The following is a 7,771-nucleotide window of genomic DNA, read 5'->3' as shown; positions in this document are numbered from 1 at the left end:
TAATAGGTGTCGAAGCCCTAAAATCTATGTATTTATAAGACACTAAAAAAGTCTCCAGTGCAGCCAGGGTATTAACTAAGCCCTTGCCATGCTTAGTAAACTATGTTGGATATAAGAATAATAGCAAGGAATGAAATACTAGGGAATGAAATGGACATAGTTTTTACCCTTATGGAAGCTTTACTCTCTCAGGTAAGATGAGTATGCACAATGACCAGAAAAATAAACAAATATTTAAAAATTATTAAGTATGGGGAAGGAGAAAAAGAGGCCAGTAATGATCTGATTTGGATAGGGGCAATAGGGAAAATGACATTGAAGAAGGTTGAAAGGGTGAGACTGGCTGACTGGGCACAGGCGTTGGCAGAGAGACAAGTGCGTGGGTACAGCTACTGTCGGGAGAATTTGCTGTCTTTTGGAAGCTGAAAGGAGGCCTACGGCACTGGAGACAGCTGAGCAAAGAGGATGAGACAAGGCCATTATGATGGGGGAGACCAGAGGATCCAGGACCTGAGGACCACGGTAAGAGATTAAGACTTTAAGTACAGTGGAATGCCAATCAAGGATTTCCTGTAGGAAAATTTCAATCAGATTTGCATTTTAAAATGATGTGGATGAAGAGTCATGAAGGGAAGAGATGCAAAGGGGGATTCAGGGGACTTCTGAAAGTGATTGTAGTGGAAGTAAAAGTGAGAGATGGCGATGCTTTAGACCGGTGTGGTTATTTAGAAGCTAGTGAGAACTGGATAGATTTAGGAAGTATTTTGATGGGAGTATAAATATGGGTTGAGGAATAAGGAAGGGAGGTATGAGAAATTATCCTGGGTTTCAGTTGTTAGTAATCAGAAAATCCAAATGAATTGAGAACAATTTGAACTGGGTCAATGTGGAAAAGAAATTTATTTAGGGATATAGAAAGATTGATGGGTTACTTTTTGTCTTACCAAGTTTGAAAAAGTATTTAAACATTTAGGTAGATGTGTAAGAACTTGGCTAGAGATAAACTTTTTTTGAATTTTCAGCATAGACATGGCACTCATAGCCATAGACGTGGTGAGATCCCTTGGGAAGAGATGGCGAATCAATAATAGGGGAGCTGTGATAGAATTCTGAGGAGTGGGCCAACACAGAAGGCCAACACTCACCTGGGTTCTGTTGATTTTCTTCTTCTTCCTTTCTCCCCACCCTTTTTTTTTTTTTTTTTTTTTTTTTTTTTTGTGGTGCTACAGATTGAACCCAGGGTCTTGTGCCTGCTAGGCAAATACTCTACCATTGAGCTACATCCCCAGCCTTTTATATTACTTAGAGACAGGGTTTCACCGAGTTGCCCATGCTGGTCTCCAACTTGTGATCCTCTTGCCTCAGCCTCCAAGTAGCTGGGAATGCAGGTGTGTACCACCACACCTGGATCTGTCATTACTTTTTCTCTCTTTTTTTTTCTTTCAATTAAGAAAATCGGTTTTATAGTCCACAGGCCTTTATTTATTTATTTATTTACATTTATTATGCAATGAACTCATAGAGAATAGTTTCCAGCAGCTCAGGATCCTTTCCATTTGTTCTCACAAAATGTGGTTCTCTGGGTGGAGCTGGCTGGCACTTCAGCTGAACCCAGGGATCTTTCTCTTTGGCTTCCTTCTTTTTCTGATCATTTTCCTTCACACATTTCAGGAAGCTGTCTCGGCTCTTAGAGTGCTTCATGTGCTCAATACACACATTAGTAATCAGAATCTTGCCCTTAACTTGCTTATTCACCACAATGCCAACTGCATGCTGGGTAACATTGTAGACTCTCCCGGTTTTGCCATGATAATGTGTGTGGGGCATTCCTTTCTAAACAGTATCCATTCCCTTAATGTCTACAATGTCACCCTTCTTGTAGATTCACATCTAAGTGGCCAAAGGAACAACCCCGTGTTTTCTAAAAGGCCTAGAGAACATATTTGGGGTTCCTCCCCTCTTTGCCTTTGTGTTTATCATCTTGGTGAATTACTGGAAGATGGCAGTTCTGGCCGTGAGGCATTACTTCTGGATCTATAAGAGGTCAGGATAGAGAAAACCATGATAGCACTCATCACCCTATAGGTAAGTGTTTGTTCATTGTTCATTTGACTATAAGGTATTAAAGGGTGAAGGATGGGACCATAGTTCATTTTAAAATTTTAATTTCTCCCTTATATTCTTTCCATGTTTAGAGTGAAAATTTTCTCTCTCAAGTAAGAAGAAAATAATAGTAAACATTCATTGTAGAAGAGTAGGTCAGGCACTGTGGCAGCCCAGCTTCTCTGCCACCTAACAAATGCCCACATAATTGAAGACAAGCAGTGACTTGCAGGCTGGTCCCTTGTTCTTATAAAGTGGTTGTGTTAGTCTGATCCTCCAAGAATCAGATTCCAAGGTAAAGCTGAACAGATCAGCTCATCAATCCTGAAAGCCCCAACACTTAGCACACTAGGCACCTCAACGAACTATGTACTCTGCTAAGAGCTTTACAATCGTCATATCACTCAATAGACCAAAAGTATACTATCTTTTTTTTACAGAAGAGGAAACTTATACTCAGAGAAGTTACATTATTTTATTTATTTAGTTTTGTACTACTGGGGATTGCACCTGGGGTGCTCTACCACTGAGCTACATCCCCAGACCTTTTAAATTTTTGTTTTTATTTTGAGGCAGGGTCTTGCTAAATTCCCCAGCTTGGACTTGAACTTGTGATTGCCTCAGCCTTCCTGATAGCTGAGAATACAGATATGCATCACCACACTGGACATTAAGAATCAAAGTCCTGCAAATCAATTTTTGGCAATTCTCTGTGTCTTTGTTGTCTTTTGTGGAACAGAAATTTTGCATTTGATAGTGTCCATTTTACCAGTCTGTGTTATGATTTATGTATTATGCCTTATTTAAGTAATCTTTCCATACTTTGATGTCATAAAGATATAATCTTGTATTGTCTTCAAAATTTTTTAAAGATCTTTTTCTTTAGCCTTTCTGAAATTTATTCTTGCAAATGAGGTGAAGCAAGGAATTAATTTTATTTATTTACTTGTGTGTGTGTGTGTGTGTGTGTGTATGTAGGAAGCTGTCCCAAGACCATGTATTAAAGGTTTTTTCTTTCCCCTTATTTTTGCTATATCTGATATTCATCTGTACAATAACCACATATGAAGAACCAGCTGAGTATTGGTCAAACACTTTTAATGGGGAAAGTTTTGAAATGCAGAAGGCTAAGAGGATCCAGGCAGAGTTGGTGAGCCCCAAAAGATGTTAATATAAAATAGCTATTAAAATTTTGTGATATATCTTAGATCCATTTTGTAGCAATATAATATGTAAATAAAAAAGCAATCTTTATTTTCAGGCTCAAGTTAGGTAGTCCCAATTCTAGGAAGTCCTCTAAGAGCTCCCTAAGCTGTGTTATGTCTTCTTTTTTCTTTTTTCCTCTTTCAGTGCTCTTTTTTTTTTCTTTAGAAATTTCTACATAATGTTGGCCACATCACATCATTGCCTGTTTACCTATTTTCCCCAACAATAACAAAAAATCTTGAATACAGTAAACCTGCCTTATTTATTTCAGATCCTTGGACAGGGCCTTTTCCAGTCCACAGTTGCTAAATAAATTAATATGTACCCCTTTGGTTGTACCTGTTTAACTTCAGAGGTGTGAAGTTCATTACTAGGAAGAAAGCAATCTTGCTATTGACCAACTGCAAACTCATATGGAATCCAGGAGATAATATAAAAAGAAAACTTATACACAAGCATCCCAAGTGCCTTTTTAAAAAATGGACTCCAACAGCAAAACTAAGGGGCAAATCTAAGCCATAGACTATTCTACCCAGGAGAAAACCAAAGACAATCCCCATATGGCAGGCATTCAGAGCAAGAAGCCGTATTCCTGGAAGTGTCCCAGGTGGAAACTAAGAGGAGATGATGAGATAAATAAAGAAGAGTATTAGAAAAGACTAATGAAAGGACAGGTAGATGGCATGTGATGAAGAGTCAAAAAATTCCACTTATGCAGTTGTTACACTATGAACCCTAATTTCCAATTAAACAGGAGTAATGATATGGGGTCGGTGGAGGGAGAGGAGGGTGCTGTAAGAATGCTAAATGCTTAGATCACCATAGAAAGACAACAGATGATGTGTAGCTAATAAAATAGGAAATAGTAAAATGAGCATAGTGTTTAGAAACACGTAGGTGACTATTTAACTGAAGCTGCATTTGCAATCAAGGAATGGAGATGGACAGCTGTGTTTCATTATAAGCCTCCTGGTACTTTTTTTTTTTCCTTTTAAAAACTATGTGCATGTATTAGTTTGATGGAAAAGTTTCAAAACTAAGTGAGCCACTGATTTACAAGAGTTTTAGGTGAATCGACTGCCACCGGCCTGTGTGGAGAGCTGTCTGATGCTAGAGTGTGCATTTGGGGCCAGGGAAACTGTTCTTCTGACTCCTTGCTCCTTCTGGAGAGAGAGAGAAGGAATGTCAAGTACCCGCCCAGACAGTGACACGCGTGAATGTGTGTCTGAAGCTCCTGTCCAATCTCACAATAACTCTTCCAGGTGAGTATTATTATCCCCGTTTTACAGATGAAAAACAGGTTCAGAGACAATACCTGCCCAAGTTGTTCCACTAACTGGAACTAGTAAGTGATAGAGCAATGATTTGAACTCAAGGCTGCTAACACCCAAAAAAGCAAGTCTGAATAGAAAATTATAATATAATATATTATTATATTATATATAATATATAAAATTATAATATAATTATAATATAATTACAGTAAATTATATATATGTTTATATATACTGTAAATGTACAGTAAAATAGTAGATATTTATGTTTATAGTAAATATATATATTATATATTTATATAGTATATGCAAATATACTGTTTAGCTATTTATATGTATATGTATACTATATAATTGTAAATATTATATTTATATTTATTATATATATTACATATGTTATAATTTTAGAATAAATCTGAAGTCCCAAATTTGTTTTCTACACTGCCATACAATCACCCTCTTCCGTCTGTAATCCCTGTCTATGTTCATCTTCTCACATCTGAGCAAGACTAGTTCCAGCCCCGCGTCTGCTCCTGCATCCACACTTAATGCTCCAGAGTTATGTCCTTCCATCCATCTTTCTGTAGAGATACAAACACATCTTTTCAAAAGCAAATGGCATCGTAGGATGCATCTTGAATTCTTTGTTTTTTGCCTCATATGTTTTGTCTCTCCATGTCAGTTCCGGTTGTTCAATACAATTTCCCCCATACCCAACCTGTACTTTTCCACAGTATAAATTGACTTCATTCATTTAATCTCTTGCATATTTCTACATGGTCATTTATCAGCATTTTAGCATTTTGATCCTCATAGCAATATTTTTAGTAAAGTGATTACTTTGGCAAATACCAAAGCATTAACTGACTAAGCGTCCATTCTTACAAGACAGAGAATGGACGCTTAGTCAGTTAATGCTTTGGTATTTGCCAATAACCCTACCAGACAGGATTGATAGGGATTTTCAATTATGCAGATAGGACACTCAAGACTCCAAAAAAAATGCTCCTCACTGGGCAGTGCCCTTGGCCACAGGGAGTGCCTCTATCACTCCTAGCAATAGCCAGGGGCCTGTGCCAGGTGGATACAGGGACAGGGATATAAGCCCCTGTTCCTTTCTACTTTGATATGAGCAACTCTTAAGGGTCCTCTCAACTGCAGAGCTCACTCTGGGATTGGCTGAGAGCTCAGTTACAATCATATTATTGTTGGGCTTCTTCCTCTGACCAATCCTGCTGTCCTTGCCCCAGACAGTGCTTTCCAGTAAACTTTCTAGGTGCACTTTCAGGTTCAGAGTGTGTCCCCAGGGAACCCAATCTAAGACAGTACTGTTCTGGAATCCTGTTCCATATGTTCTTCATATAGTGCTCTTTCCCACCTTTGTGCATAGCACTTACCAATCCCTAATATATATTTATGTGTTTACTCATTATCTGTCTTCTTCTGTCCCCAGAATATGTGCTCTATGGAAACAGGGACTTTGCCTTGTTCTCTTTAACACCTAAACCAGGTTTGACAATAATTAAAAATAAAACACTATTAGAGTAGGGGGTGGTAGCAGTTGCCTGTTATCCCAGCTACTTGGGAGGCTGAGGCAGGAGGATCATAAATGTGAGGCCAGCCTGGGCAACTTAGGGAGACCCTAACTCAAAATTTTAAAATAAACCAAAAAAGGGGCTGGGGACATAGCTCAGTGATAGAGTGCGTGTCTAGTATCTACCAGGCCCTGAGTTCAATCCTCAGTGCTTAAAAAAATAAACAAAAAACATTGTTTAAAGAATTGAATCAATGTCTCTGGGAACTGTGAAGGCAGACCAGAGAAGGGGATAGGACCAAGCCCCTTGGTGGCACAGATGGAGTGTGTCATCACTGAAGATGGAGTGAGGAAGTCCTAGTTCAACCCCATTTCTGGGTATTGCTTTGGACAAGTGTCTTAACCCATCTTAGCCTCAGTTTCTTCATCCATAAAATAAGGCAAATCATCAGACCTACTTTGCAGGGATTTCAGAATAAGTGAATGAGATGCTGGGAGGCTTCCAGTGCTGGTCACAGCTCCCTCTGGCCAAGGGCAATGCCCAGGGAGGAGCACTTTTGGAGTCTTGAGTGTTGTTTTTGCATATTGGACACTTCCTGTGCTACTCTATTCTAAGGCTTTAAAATAGAAGCTAACCCATAAGCTCTCAAAACTCTTAAATGATTATTATAATTCTGAACAGGCTGCTACAAAAAAGTAATTACAAAAATCACAACTCTAAATTATTTTTCTAGACCATTGGGTTAAAATACTGGGGAAAATATAATTAGACAATGACTATCTCGCCAACCTGCTGCTGGAATATTTTCCCTAATTACAATGTAGATTTCATTAGCTGGTTCTGCAACATTCAGTCCAGGATACAAAAAAACTCCACTGGACAAATTATCTCCTGTACTCAATGGACAGAGCCTTTCATCTGAGCAACTGGAGCTCTCAGGGCATGTCATCATCATCTGTAGCAACCTTCAATAGTAGGTGTCATTTGGGAAACCAAGGAGGTTGGAGAACAGATTTTAAAGCTTGGTGAGACAAAATTAAGAATCCAGGAAGTAGGCTTGTCTTTGAGTCATTCCATCTGTCGGCTATGCCATTTTGAACAGGTCTTTTATCCAACCATCCATCTATCCAATCAACCACCATTCCTTATTTATGGAGACTTACTATGTGACAGATGCTGACCTAGATCCTAGAGATAGAGATGAGCCACTTCAGTCAAGAAGCTCGCCCTCTAGTGGAAAAGAGGGAAAACAGCAATTCCATATTTAAGCGGTAACCCTGGCATTAAGTCCAATGTGTTGCAGGAGTTAGTCCTGTGCTGGGAAAGAAGTCCAGGGAAACGTGCTGCCCTTCATACTGACCCTGTCAGGAGGAAAGAGAAGGAATGAAAGTCCAGGCAGCTCCCAAAACACGTGGGTAGAGATGAAGTCAGGAGGGCCACATGTTTTTCCTTTTCATGCTTTATGTTGGTTTTGTTGTTTAAAGTCACTCCCAAAACAGTGTTGGAGTACTGCCTGTTATTTCTGAGTGCAACAGCGGATGTGTTATATGGAGAAAACAGGCATGTTAAGAAAATTTCGTGAAGGCATATTCGCTGTGAGTTCTTTGTTAATAAATCATCCATATAGATTAAACAAGGTGTCTTTAAACAGAA

At 38.9% G+C, this 7,771-nt stretch overlaps 1 pseudogene; it reads right to left on the bottom strand.

The window, feature by feature from the left end:
- Window positions 1–1,375: 1,375 nt before the first annotated feature.
- Window positions 1,376–2,645, bottom strand: LOC107141603 (annotated as a pseudogene).
- Window positions 2,646–7,771: the final 5,126 nt, after the last annotated feature.

This window comes from Marmota marmota, unplaced genomic scaffold, assembly GCF_001458135.2.
Source record: "Marmota marmota marmota unplaced genomic scaffold, marMar, whole genome shotgun sequence".
NCBI lineage: Eukaryota > Metazoa > Chordata > Mammalia > Rodentia > Sciuridae > Marmota > Marmota marmota.
The sequence above is the reverse complement of the archived record's forward strand: the minus strand, read 5'-3'. Positions and strand labels throughout refer to the sequence as shown.